Here is a 14428-nt window from a genome sequence, read left to right as displayed (position 1 = left end):
ACGCATGCATCATGCATGCTGCTAACTCTGCCTCGTCTTGCAGCTCACCACATGGTTGGACTTAGTGCTTTCTGCTTCCACCAAATCCACCGTTTTAGACACCAGGTACCAATTTAATCTTGATACCGCAGCATGAATGAGAACATATGGCTAATAGATTATGTGTTCAATAAGCTCCCTTTTCACCTTGGAGAAAGCATATAGTTACATCACTGAAAGGAAGAATCCGTATAGATCTGCCTTAGCAACATGTTCAGCTTCTGTGAGGGATGGGCTTCTCTTTGCCTGACACCACAGCCCGTAGTTAACACCAAGGGGAGGAATGCAAAACAGCACCGGTGGGTGCTATGATCATATGTGGGTTCACTTTATCAAATAGTCTTTGAATTTGCTCCCGATGCTGGTTAGAGAAGGAGTGGATGCTTGCTGTCCTTGCCAACTTATGTCAGCTCTTCCCGCAGAAAATGTTGAGCAGACTGAGAAATATGCTCTGTGATCACAGGGGCCCTTGATAGACGAAACAAGATCACACTGATTCTGGGGTTTTGCCTTTTTCCTGTGCTGTAGCAACACAGAGCATTAAAACAGCTTTGCAAAACTGCAGGGCTTTCAAGCCAGTAAGTCATGACACTCCCTGTTTCTTAATAATTAGTGATAGCAACTGAATTGGCTGATTAGGGACATGCCATTTCTTGATATCAATCCTGACAGGTAGTGGGGGTCTGGCAGAGAGCTCATGCTGTGTGACACAGCAGGATGAGTTTGCATTGAATTGTAATTCCTCTCCACCTTCTTCCTTAGGTTTGTAATTTGTGCTTAGAAGTTGATGAAGACAATGCAGTCAGTCCATGAACTTCATCTGAAATGAGCATCAGCTCCAGAAACGGTGCTAACATCAAGATTATCATTCTGAACAAACACAAGGAGAAAGGCATTGCACAGTCACAGATGCTCATGGAACATTTAGTACCTTAAGTCATGACACCATCCATGAATTCTCTACCCAAAAGCTGGGTGCAAGGATGAGCTCCAGCTGCTCAGCTCAGGCATATGTGAAAGAGGAGATGGGACGTCCAACAGGATTGATGAAACAGCTGGAGGGCAGCATCTGCATGTATAAAAGAGCTTGCCAGAGAAGGACAGCGGGGAAGACTGCTATATTTGGTACACAGGGAGGCTTTCAGACTGTGAAGGGGGCAAGATCAGATTAATGCATTTGGATCTAAGGACTCAGGGTATTGTGCGAATATCTCCAGTTGAAGTTGTATGGAGCAATGAAGCAAACATAGTTAAAAATTCCCTTTGCAAAGCTTGCGTTTGTGCCTTCTAGGCACATAATCCCTCAAGGGGTTACACAAGAAACCAGGCAACCGCAAACAAGATATAATTATGAAGATTCACAGAACAGAAGTACACACAAATCCTGAGCCACCATTGCTCAGGATTGCTCAGAGACTTGGGCAAACACATGTCAGAATTTATACCCTGAGATGATGCTCAGAATAGGAGTCATGATGCAGGAAATGAGTGTCACAGAACAAAACACAGAGCAGTGAGCGGATGCTGCCCAGGTCCCTTTGGCTTTGAAATTCATGGGGTCCAGCTGCCTGGACCACTCACTGGCACACATGTGGGTGGGGATGCCAAGCAATCGGACATGTGATGGCTTGACCACCTTTTACACCCACTGGAAACATTAATCTCAATAGTTATCCAAATGAGTGAATGCTTTCCTCATTCTTCATGTTTTCCTCCATCTCCACATGGAGAAACTGAAGCAACAAGTCAGCAGCACAGAGGCTGATGGTGGGGATATGTCATCCCTTCCAGAGCAAGCTTTGATCCACTGAGCCTTCCTTATTTCACACAGCCATTAATCTACTTCATTTCCTCACATACCATAAAAGGACCTGCAAAAGAAATCAACTGTTGTTTGATTTGTTGTAATTAAATGCCTGGCATCAGAACTTCAACAGATGTGAAAGAAAAAGACACACCTATCCATGAAATGTACAGATCTGCATGCTGCAAGGAGAAAAGATCCTTTGGGAGATATTCACTGCACCTAATTTTTGGGCTAATCTCCTAATTTAGGTATTTTTAATTGCTTTAATGACAATTGACCAATTGCATTCTTGATGTGGCATGCATCACTCCAAAATGAAATGCCCTGTAGATGCTACGTCAGGAATGTTTGCCCCATTGCTGTCACCTCTGAACCCAGTGCAGAGCTGGATGTAAGACTCAGGTGGAACAGAAGCGAATTCAGCATTATGAGCTCAAATAGGACAGGATTACAAGAGTGTGCTCTGTCATAGGCGAATAACTTTTTGCCTGTGGGTTTCTGTGTCTAACAGGACAATAGCAGCAACCAGAACAGTCTGCAAAGATACTTCTAGAAATACTAGCTTAAATTGGAGAGGGAGAACAGTTGTGTAGATGTAAAGCCTCATCAACATTTATGAAACGCTTGGTCTCAGGCAGCAGTCAACAAGAAGTCATCATGACAGGTGATCATTCAGTTTGGTCATCCTTCCCTAAGAAAGCTAAATCCTAGTTCACTTCTTTGTAAGAAATGTAGATCTTCGTTTTCTACAAGTGGGATAAGAGAGAAGTGTCCATCTTTCATGACACACCAGCCGTACAGTGTTCACACTGGGAAAACATGTTTTGTACAGCCAGCTTGATGCCACAGATTAATTCTGTTTGTTTTCTGACCTTTACATTAGCAGTTCTCCCATTCATCAGCACAAGATTTGCACAAAAGCAGAAGCTGTTGCCTGACCTTCAAGGCAGAACCACAGTAGCGCCATCCAGGATAGACATCTGTGTATTTAAGAAGCACCAAAGCATCATTTAAGTGCTACTGTGGAAGCATTTGCCAGAAAGGGAAAGCTTTCAGAAGAGGGAGAAAGGCCCAGAGAGACTGCATGGACTATTCTTAGGGCTTTTTATTCCTCCAGTCCTCCTACATTCCTCCCTCTCACACTCTGCAGCTGCTATGTTGAGATCTCTTGCATGGTATCAACCACTTATTAAACTTTCCATCAGGTAGCTTCATGGAGGACAGCTGTTCCACGATGCCCTTCCTTTTTGGAAGCACTTTCCATAAAAGCAAGCAAAGCCACTTCCTTTATCTGCCTTAAAAATTAACAGACTCCTCTGCTACAGTGTCCTGCAAGCCTTCTCCAGCAATCAGCGTGGCTGTGAAGAGACCACTGCTGACCACGATATCCAACATCCCAGTAGCATCTCGCCCAGGTGCAACAGGGGGCACAAAATTGCATTTCGTGATTCCTGCCACCACAGCAACAATTTGGACTTCATCCACAGTAGCATTTTCAGGAAGATGTGTACTCCAACTTGAAAGTACTGTGCAATAGCAGAGATCTCATACTCAAGGGAAGTTAATGCAACAATGATTTACCTTACAGTAAAAAACTGTGCATGCTGTCCCTTGTCTAAGTTTGCTAACACAAACTTCCAAGCCTTACATTATGTAGTGTCTTCATTTGATAGATGAAGGACTCTTGTTCTCTCACAGGTTTTCCAGAACCAGATCCAGCTGTAGACATGACTTTTGACTTCCCTTTTCTTTCACTTGGTTGCTACATTCTCTCTGTAGTTGCTTGTGTAAAATACATATAAATCCAAAAACTGCACTATATGAAAGAGCAAGAAAAAGAGCAAAAGTGAAAGAATAGCTTCCTTTGGATAATCAGTTCTTTTGGGAAGTTCTATTTTAATGAAAAACGTCTGTCTGTTTATGCAGACCTGTTATGGGTCTGACCCCTCTACTGACTCACGGAAGCTGAAGAGCTTTTACATTTTTTAGCAGCCATTTTGCAAATTGCTGCTTATGTATTTGTCATGAACAATGCTCAAAATCAATCATATGAAGAAAATTATTAGCAGGCGAGAATAAATAGGATGGTTAGAGAATACTAATTTCTCCCACACATGCTGGTCATTTTTGTGGTGACCAGTGGTGTGGTTGTTTATTGAATTTGGGCATGCAAATATCTGTTATACCCTTGCAGCACTTAGGTGGGAAGGGTTTAAGCCCCTTTTAATTTAAGCCTATTTATTATGCATCCCACACTGGGGAACTCTGTGGGACCTGCTGAGCCCCAAGTGTATGTTAAAGCAACCCCAAGGCTGCTTCCTTCCAGAGCAGAAAGCTTCAAGGGGCACATCTGTGCCATATTCCAGAGGTCCAGGTCTCACCCCTAAGCTGGGACATACACGAAAGGCCAGTACTGAGCAGAGGATATTTCCAGGGGAATCAGCTCCTCCCTTTTTAAGGGGTCCTTTGATCTACAAGAGAAATCTGACAGGAATTTGGCACAGCTAATAGTCAAGTCTTTGATCTTCCATCTGGAGTTTCACTCTTTCAGTCAGTCTGAACCCCTACTTCCAGCAATACCGGCCAGCGATTCTTCTCTAACAGAATACAGTGAATTTACCAGTGGCAGGGTTTTGGCTCCCACTCTACTCATGGGTAACTTCTACTTTGAAACATGTCCTTGGACAATTGACCTTCCCTTCAGTCTCACTTTCACATCTCTGTCAAGATGGTACATACTTCTACTGAGGTGGCAGGTAGACTGTTGTGGCAGAGCAGAGCCTAGTTCTGTGTCCTAAAGAAGATCCTACATCCTTTGCAGATCTAAATGGCTTTCTGTTAAAGCAGGGACAAACCAAGACTTTGATGACAAATGCCAGTGTCAACCTCATATCCTATTTCTGAATTTAAATATTTGCTTTTAATTAAATTTATTGCCCAAATTAACAGTGGAGGTGCCCAGATTTCTAACTGGGTCATCACAAGACAACTTTACATTATGCTGAGAAGTCAGCATACTCAAGGACTGTTAGGAAAAAGCAGACTTTTACTAAATGTGGTTAGCTAGAGAAAGGGGGAGTTAAAGACTGTTAGTCTGTACCTCAAAATGTGTTTGTCATTCTCAATACCTAAAATGGTTGTTTAGATTATCAAAGGGAAGGCACCCAACAGCTTTGGTATACTAGTCAGTAGACTAGTCACGGTATTAAACCTGTTTTGACCCTATGTGTTGTTTTACCTACAGGTTGAGCTATTTTACAATAATATTTCCCAACCATATTGCGTATGAGGATCGGTGATGTTTTAACACCTTTTTGGTCCAACTCCTTTCCTCCCTTACCATATTCCTCACTGGAAGGGCTGCTGACAGCCCCTGGCCCTACTGCTAGCATGGTGATGGACCAACCTAAACCTATTCCTGCCAAGACCCCTCCACCTTTCCTTAGCTGGTTCTAGGGTAACAGTGCAGCTTCACAGCCTCCAAGGTTTACAAACCTCAGACAGACTTAAAGCAATAGGAAAAATCTGGGGTTTGATTTCCCAGTCTTCCACAGTCTTCAAACAGTCCCCCAACACCACCATGCAGAATGACAGAAGCAGTACCAAAGAGCTAGCCGACCAAGACGTCAGACTCAACCTTAGACTAGTTGCAGAAAAAGGACACGTCCAGTTCAGCTCCTGACAATCTTCTATCCAACGTGGCCAAACCCTGTATAGCTCCTGAAGGTGAACACCACCTTCAGAGGTCCCCAGACAGGCTGACCAGGCTGCTCATTAACTTCCTCCTAACCCCATGAGGAGTCCCAAGCAGATTGCACTGAAGTCAGCTGAATCTCAAAAAGATGACTTGGAAACAACAGCAATAACATCCTTTTCCCAGCCTTCAGAGCCTTGCTGTTGGCTGTGGATGTGCAGCCTGCCAGTAGCATCTGAAGTCACTGCTTCTCTTCTTTGCTCATTGAATATGATGGTGGGATCCAGCCACAAACTCAGAAATGTCAAGTTTACTATCATAAGCCCCATTGATTCTCAAAGACAATTTTAGTGCCTTCATGATGGGAAGAACTCCTCACCAGGAGTGTATCATGGAATATTCAGCAAAACAGGTGCAACTATTTCTTTTTCCAAGGGTCCAGTCCTGTCCCAGTGATGAAGACTAACCCTATAGGCAGATATCAGTCTTAGTTTTGGCTTAACAGCCAGGATGCATTTCATGTACTTCTGAAATGCACAGCTAAACCAGGGAGAAACAGGAGAGCACAAGTTCCCAGCAGTGCTTATTTGAATAATCTTGCAGACAGATCCGTTCATTTCTCAAAATTTCCAGTGCGCACAACAGATCACGATATGAAATCACATCCTGTCACTGGGCTCTGATAAATGGGAACAGAAGGACTAAACACTCACTTCCCATATGAATAAACACTCCAGTTCAAACTGCACCGCTCATATTGTTTGTGCTGTCACTAAAATCCTGCAGGCGGCATTAGAACCTAGTAACTGAGCATCATCCAGAATTACTCACTTCACGAGCAGGTATAGATTTTCAGTCCTCATTTACTGATTAACATCTTCCTGACATTACTATCTCGTCTAAAAATTTCTGCATTGCAAGCTCCATGTCAGTGGAGCTTATTAGATGTTTTTCTGTTTGATCCAACAGGCAAAGCAGATACTTATGAATTGTGGTTCCATCATTCAACTTTCTTTTCCACAAATTCAAAAAGGTCAAAAAGTCAAGGCCCTAGTTATAGCTTTACTAGTAGTTAAAGTCGATTGCCAAGGCAGGGGCTTTGCTTTTATATAATTCTTACAATTATCTAAACTCTTTCCATCTTTGTGGTATTCAAAACCCTTTAAGGTAGAATTTAGCCTCATTTGGGAAGGAATTCAATAGCAAGAGCTGGATTCGCCACGCTTCTGTCCACTTCCAGAGTGTGCTTCTAGCTAAAAGAGGACACAGACAATAAAACAATGATTATGCCAGATACAAAGATTGAGAGTTTGATAATCTGAAATAACCCAAAATACAACCCCTGCCTTGCACTTATATGGCTTAAGCGTTCTGCTCCTCTGGTCAGGTCAGAAAGCCATGGATGGAAGCCAGAAAGCATCCAAGTCAAGTCAGCTCCAGGCACTGTTTGTAACCAGCAGCAGCAAAGCCAGTTTGTGGTTGTTTTGTGGCCACTGTGTGCTGGCTTGGCTCCCAAAGAAGTCAGCTTCAATCACACGGCATGATTTACTCCTAAGAAACAGGGGTGGTTCCTGGCCATGAATTCAAGGAGGCCAAATAAAGAGGGGTGGGAAAGTGGAGGTGAATACCAGGAACACTGCAGAGGCACCAAGCTGAGCTGAGTGCTGCTTCATGGCTGAGAAGTTAGCTGCAAGAAACCTGCTCAGCCATTAACTGCTGAAGATCCTGGATGAGACTAAGCAGGGGAGGTATCAGCTCCCTTGAGCCCCCTCATTCACCTTTGCTGTCACTCTGCCATTGCTTCTGAAGTGAGCCTCAAGTATTTTTTGTAGTGCCCCTCAGAGTCACTATAGCATGTTATTTTGCAGTGATGAACTGCCATCAGCTAAAGAAAAGGGAAAAATTAATGAGGTTTAAAGACAAGAAATGGCTCAAAGGGACATGTTCCCATTATAGTGGAGGTAGGAGAAGAAGGAGGGAACAAGAGGGTCTGTCCATGAAAGGTCTTGATGAAGGGACAAGAATTAATTTACAGCAGCACATTTAATGCTGTGTGTGATACCAAAGTCAAGACACAGAGTTCCCCAGGAGGTTTAAAAAGAGCAGCTCAGGGGTATTCAGAGCTCTTGGAAAAGGCCCGTAACTAAAACCCTGTTACTGCTGATAAAACCTGAAGGAGCAAAGAGGTGGCTGTTACCAGGCCACAGAATCCTGTCATCCCACACAGTGTGATTCTACCTGTTTGCTTTGGAAAGGCAGGAGTGGTTGGACAGAGGCAGGATGCTACCAAAGACAGAGCGAGAGGATTACCCTCTGCAGGACACAAGGCACAACAGGTAATTACTACCTGTGAGACCACAAATATTTAGCTTGGAACAGAGAATATTGAAAATTGCAATGTGCCTTTAAAGACCATTTCTGCTGAGTCCCTGATTGTTAGTATTAAGTTATAAATTGCAGTCCATAATCTTGTCTTTCAAAGGTGTTCTGTGCTCTGCACTGAGGACTAGGACTGAGAGAGCAGAGTCTTTTTTGTGAAGAACTGTCTCTGGTGATGGCATGGTTTTGTCTTTAACTGTCTACAAGAGCTTGTGTAGGGCTAGGATGGTTGGTTGGTTTCACCATACACTTTCTCTAAGATTATCTGCTGCTTTGGGCAAAGTGTATTTCTTTCTTGGGATTGCCTCTTCTAAAAACATACATTAATTACTCCTCGTGACTATGTACCTGGAGACAGTGAGCAGAAACAGCAAGACAGTGAGCCAGAGACCAGCAACGCAGCAATAAACGCAGCAACCTGAAGCCACCTCTTCCTTCTATCTTCCATCTGATAATGTGTCTCAGCTCAAGGTCTGAAGCTTTTAAGCCAGAGCTCTAAAATCAGAACGTCTTTGAAAGAAGAGACAAGAGTTGAGCAGAGAAAGGAAAACTGTGCCTTCAAGAGTGAGCATCCTGAGATCCTAAGATTTGCTGGTTTCCCATTTATCATGGCCAAGCATAGACAAAATCTGCCACAGGAATCATTCACAAGTTATTTGTCATCACAGAGATTATCTGCTGCTGGTGAAAGGAAGAAACCCCCTGAGAAGGTTCAAGCAGGCTGGTATTTTCCTGGAAGAAACAGAATTGCTGTGATGAGGGAACAGAATTTGCGTTCACAGTGCTCTGGAGACATCCAATACTGTATAAATAGCATAAATGTATACAAAGAAGATTGATGATGTGAGCGGGTGAGTTATACACACAGATAAAGAGCTAGGTGACAAGACAATCTTGTGAAACAGGACTATCATTCTGCAGGAAGATGAATTGAAGCTACTGCAAGCACCAAGTTTTAAATGTTTCAGGGATGTGCATTTTAGGTCAAGTGGCCCTAGCATTAGCAGAAAAATGAAATGGTACTTTCATATCAGAACATGGATTTTGCTTAGATTTCACTCTGCAGATAACTAGACAGCAGTGTGTGCGCATACACATACAAGGGTTAACAAATTCTCAATTCCCATAATATTTAAGCTGTTACCTGAGACCAAAGCTTTGGAAAAGTTCCTTTGCAGCAGATAAGAGAAAACTTTGAAATTTGCCTGGAAGATTAAGATGTCCTCTTCACAGTTTCTAAACAATCCCGTCATTGCTGCTCTTGAATGAGCTGCCTGAAAGAATAGCCATTCTCCAGCTGAGCCACTCTGAACACAAGGAGTCCGTACAACAAGACAGATTTTTATCTGGAATAAAAGGCTTTCAGGAAAGCAGCAACAGCTAGAGGTAGAGAGGTGTCAGAGCTGCTCAGCCCTTCCTAAGTGGCTCCATCCTGGGTGACAGCGGCCACAGCTGCTGCCCATGCAAGGCTCGGATGAAGAGTAGCTGAGCCTTCACCCTGTGACTGTGCTGCTGGGGGGGGCAGAGTGGTTGGAAAAGGGGGCTGTCAAAGGATGTGACTAAAGGCTTCTGATGAGAAAGAGCTGCTGGTTTGAATTTTTTTTTTGCCCCTGCAGAAAAATGCCTCAGCAAGCTGAATTTTCTGTCTGTGACTCACTCTGAGGCAAGTTTGGAGTCAGCACTAGTGCCTGAAGGAAATCTGAGACAAACCCAAACCCCAACTGGATTAAATGCTGCTGTATGTGACGGCTTACACCTTTGCACAGCAGACATCATGCCTCGCTGCATGCACAGCCTCCTCACACAGAGGCAGGCTTTTTAAGCATCGCTGTACATGTGAGTAAGCTACACAAGGCACTGGAAGAGTAAATCTCCCACCTCAGGGCACCACTGAACATGGAGCAAGATGAATTTTAACTCCTGTGGAGAGAGATCAGGTCTTCTTGTAACAAGAAAATGCCTGTAGTGTTTTGGCTATGATGTCTTCATGCATGCCTCAATTTTCTTGGGAAACTCTGCTTCATGGTTTACAGCACAGAGGAGCAGAACCTTACCACCACCCCACCCTGCCAGTGGGATTGGTTTCATTCTTAGTTGCCAGCACAAGCTCTGCAGTGCGTAAGAAAGAGTTAACATTGCTCTACCACGCTTTTAGGCAAGAAAACGCCTGATGTCTCTTAAAACTCAATAGAAATTTGTAGCTGAGATACATACATAAGATGAGCCCAAGTGCTCATCTCATGTATATATCATGTCATCTAAAGAACGCTTGCGCTTCAACCTCCAGCAATACAACCATGTCACTGAGCACACCACGGAGCGCAGGCAATGTCAACCCGCCTAGCAGCATTGCTCAGCACTCCTGGGCAATCTCCCTCTTGCCTCTGAGTATGATCGCGCAGCCGGATGGATGGACAGAGAGCCCTTCCAGCGTGCAGCCGTGCAGGGGGAAGCGGCTGTGAGCAGGCAGGAGCGCAGGAACCGCAGCACCGCTCTGTGGTGATGGGTCCCTCTGCAAGCTAAGCACAAGGCTGCTCTTTTTAAATGCACTGTTCAACGCCACTGCATCGCTTTGTGTTGCGCCAAGAAAATGCGTTTCCAAACTGGTTAGAGGCTTTGCTCTTGCGCCTTCTCTCCCCCAGCCCTAGCTCCCCATTTTTAAAGCCCCTGCTTTACTGCACCAAGTGTACAGCAGTGACACTGGGATGCTTCTTCACAACTCTATGCCTGACTTGAAAACACAGTCAGTTTTGTTTAAGGCCTCAAGTAAAAACAAACAAACAAAAAAATTCTTGGGGAAAAAATTGTGAAATTTCCTGATAAATTTGTCTTTCTGTCTCTACAAACTTCTCCTGTTCCTGACATGTAAATTAGAGAAATATAAGATCATTCCTTACAACAGAACTGTGGCATATTAAGCAGTTTGTTTCTAGGGAGCTCATACATCATGTTTTGTACATTCCAGAAGTACTAAATTCAACCACCATCACTGTCAGCACAGGTAGGTTCATGTTATAAAAGCACATCTGTAGCCAGCAGAGATTTATAATAAGTCTGTGCTATGGATTACATCTTGAAAATTCAGGAGTCCTTATCTAGTACCCCAGATGGTTACTGCCTGAATCACTGGTAAAACTCAACAGAAAGTTGACTTTGTACAAGACATGTTCTTGCTGTCAACGTGGAACAACTTATAATGAGATATGGACTCATAATGGGGAGGTTATTTTATAAAGCCATATTCCCTACAGTTATATCAAACAAGATTTTATTATCTTACAGTCATTTCAACATAATAGCCAGGAGAAGAGTGACCGTAAACCAACCTGTGCATGGGATCTGATCACTGGAAGCCAGTGTCTGCAGGCTGAGTGCTCATGCACCTGCCAACCAAGAGCATCTCTGGACAGCGGCAATATCAGCTTTTAGCTGTGACTTACCTGTGGGTCTTTGGTGAATTAACAACACAGCAGAGACAGAAATGTTGGCTTAAAAGCCATGGATCCAGCTACTGAAGGACTTGGTCTGATTCCTGGAGTAGTTGAACCAGACAAGGACTGTGACAGCCCCAAACCCCAGTGGCTGCAGAGACCCAGGGTCTCAGCAAAGATGTGTTTCACCACTCAGCCTCCTTTTCCTATTAAACACCTAAATAGTTTCTATGACACCTCTGCAAACTGAAGACAAACCAATCTCTCAAGAAGAGCTTGCTATCAGCAATTTTCAGCCTGCAAACTGTGGAATCCCCAGGGCTGCAGCTTAATTTTTAGAATCTGAGAAAAATAACAAGAAAAGCTACTTAAATGTCAGCTGCCTTAAATCTGCTATCTGGGGCCTGCACCTACCTTGAAAGATACGTATTAGCAAATCAGTAGAAGCCTGAAAATCACTAAGCCATGATATTAAGAGATCAGCCTGATTCCCTAATTCTCCACCTTGCTCTCTAACTCACTCTTGAGATAAGAAGCAGCTCATCTCAGATGATTTCACTGCAGCATCAGCTCTGAGCCAAACAGGTAAATGGCCTTGCAAAAAGATCTTTCAGTCAGAAATGGTGTGAACTGGGTCAAGGTTGGGATAATGCAGAGTTCAGGAAAACAGGGTTTCCACATAGGCCAAAAAGCTAAGTGCTAATGGCCAGAAAAGCAATAGAAGAACAACACATAACTAAGCTGTATATTTCCTCACTGGCAGTCAGCTGCATGCTGGTGCTTTAATGAAGTTACAAGACAGAATACAGGAGTATCTAATCTCCAGAGAACATCATTAGTGAAGACAAATTACATTTCACAATGCTGCCATTATTTTTGCTAGCACCTCATTAATTATTTAATGGTCATTATTCATTATTTGCTTGGCCTGGGCTGAGTACTCAGCTGTGCAAAAAATACTCAGATTCGGGTAGCCCCTGCCCCACAGAGCCAACAGTGCTTTAATTTGTCTCTGCTACCAGTGACCATAAGGAGTTTGCATAGTGTTTGGAGGGCAGAAAGATTGACTATGTCCTTCTTCATGGGCAGTTGAAATAGAAGGTGACTTCTGCTGTGATAAACTGAAGATGCTGAAAGAGTCACAGGAAGTGAGGGGTAAAGTCCTCTGCCTGTTTTCTGGAGAAAGAAGGCAAAGATGCTGCTCCACTGCCCTCAGATACCGGTGGGAGACTGGTCCACAAACTGTACGAAAAAGGTAATAGATAATTAAGCTCAGCTGCAGCCTGCTGGTCAAGTATAGACAGGCTCTCCGAGTGCCTACCTGTGTGCTGAGGGTTAGCAACACGCCCAGCTGAACTACAGAGGAACAAGATACTGGTCTGTAGGCAGTGCTGCTGGTAAAGGTGATTCATGGTGTTAATGGCCTTCGCTTAAACACAAGATGACATATTTAATCTAAGCCTTGAAAAGCATTAACCCTTGTCCTATGAATAAACAAGGCCAGGTATAACAAATTTTCCAATTCACCAGCTGCGAGGTGCCAAAAGCAAAGATTGGACCACAGTCCTCCCTTGGTTACCTGGGAGAAGGTAGTTGCTCTCACACCCCAGGGACACAGCGTTTCACTAGTCACTTATTCATTCTCCCAGCACCATGTCTGGGTGCCCATGTGTAACACACTTAACCCCATAAAGGGAAATGTTGCTTGGTACCTGCTCGTTGTGGCCATACAGTGCTCATTTTAACCAAACATCACATGGAGGCAGCATCCCCCTGCAGCAATTAATGAGCCAAGAAATTAGGAAGGAAGAGACATTCACAACTAAATTAATTTCGACTCATGCATCCCAAGAATGTGCTGGGCCAGTTCTGCGCCTCAGTTTGTCCCAGGGTAATTCCACAGCCAGCAACAGAGGTGCAAAAAGGAGCAGGGTGGTGACTCAGCCCCTATGGAGCTGATGGGGGGAGCCCAATGGCAGCACCCACTTGGAGCAGGACAGGCACCACTGAGCCCTTGAGGTGGCGTCAGAGTTGCTGTGCCTTTGCAGATCAATTGCAACCCCCTGCTTTTAAAGGGGGAAAATAAATCCTGGCTTTGTGCGTTTCCATCGTCCCAGCAGCAGCTCACCAACCTGTGCAACAGTTTCCTAAAATATTTTGCCTGAGGCAGACATTCAGACTGAAAAAAAAAATCAGTTCAGGTAATTAAATAATTTGTCAAAGCTAAAAACAACTGCAAACAGCTTCTAAGGGGGTAACCCATCATCTCCCACACATGCCACCATGGGCCAGGGATGCTCCCAACAGAGCTCCATGGGGCCTTCCCTGCTTGCTAGAACAAGTGCTCATGGCAATGGCCTGTTTCCAGCAGAGCAAGTTTTGGGATGGGTAAAATGTTTGCTCCTGGACATTGGCTTTCCTGGGGGAAAGAGGGTCCAGTCCCAACACAGGAAAAGGAGACAAAGGGTGACAAAGCAACTCATACTGCACTCATTGCTGGGGAGTCCAGGGAGCAAGCAGGGTTGCTGGCACAGCTACAGTGCTCCTGCCTCTGTCCTTTGGGGACCAACCCAACAGTGAGCATGGAGCTGTGGCACAGATACACTAAACTGTGCTGCTGGCCCTCTGCTCCCCTCCTAAATATATGCATAAGGGCTTGTTCTGGATATGCACGCACCCTGAAGACGTGCATGCTGTGTGCACAGCATCAGTGCTGCTCCACCATCACAGGCTCATGCACAAAACTGACCATACTGTTGTGCTGAACTTCTTCTATTTTAAATAACCAGCTCAAATGTAGGTGATGAAGTCATTCTTTTCCCCAAAGCAAGAGGGACTGATGGCTGTACTTCACCAAAAAGGCACCTGTACTCTCCACCTTCCCCATCATCTAAGGCAAAAATCCTATAGCTGGTATTTTACTCCCATACAAGAGTAAGGGCATCCCCTTCCCTCTCCCCGTGTTCTGCAGTGCTGAGGCAAAAGCAAAGGGTTGTCCAACATGGATGTCCAAAAGACATGCAGAAGAACAACAGCTTCCAACAGGGGTATAGAGGTTTGCTGCCAAGGAGCAGCTGC

General features: G+C 44.4%; 1 protein-coding gene and 1 long non-coding RNA gene across 2 annotated transcripts in view; both read left to right on the top strand.

Moving 5' to 3' along the window:
* ATP5MK (ATP synthase membrane subunit k) overlaps nt 1–14428 on the top strand; it is a 272077-nt gene that overhangs the window by 206560 nt on the left and 51089 nt on the right. The window lies entirely within an intron of this gene.
* Nucleotides 9–3455, top strand: LOC134155062 (uncharacterized). The gene is made up of 2 exons (XR_009961413.1): nt 9–1264; nt 2730–3455. It is a non-coding gene; the product is annotated as an uncharacterized LOC134155062 (long non-coding RNA).

The sequence above is a fragment of the Pezoporus occidentalis genome, unplaced genomic scaffold (genome assembly GCF_034315485.1).
Source record: "Pezoporus occidentalis ecotype Australia unplaced genomic scaffold, CSIRO_AGI_Poc_V1 ctg73, whole genome shotgun sequence".
In the NCBI taxonomy this organism is placed as follows: domain Eukaryota; kingdom Metazoa; phylum Chordata; class Aves; order Psittaciformes; family Psittacidae; genus Pezoporus; species Pezoporus occidentalis.
Note: the sequence above shows the minus strand (reverse complement) of the source record. Positions and strands in the feature narration are given on the sequence as shown.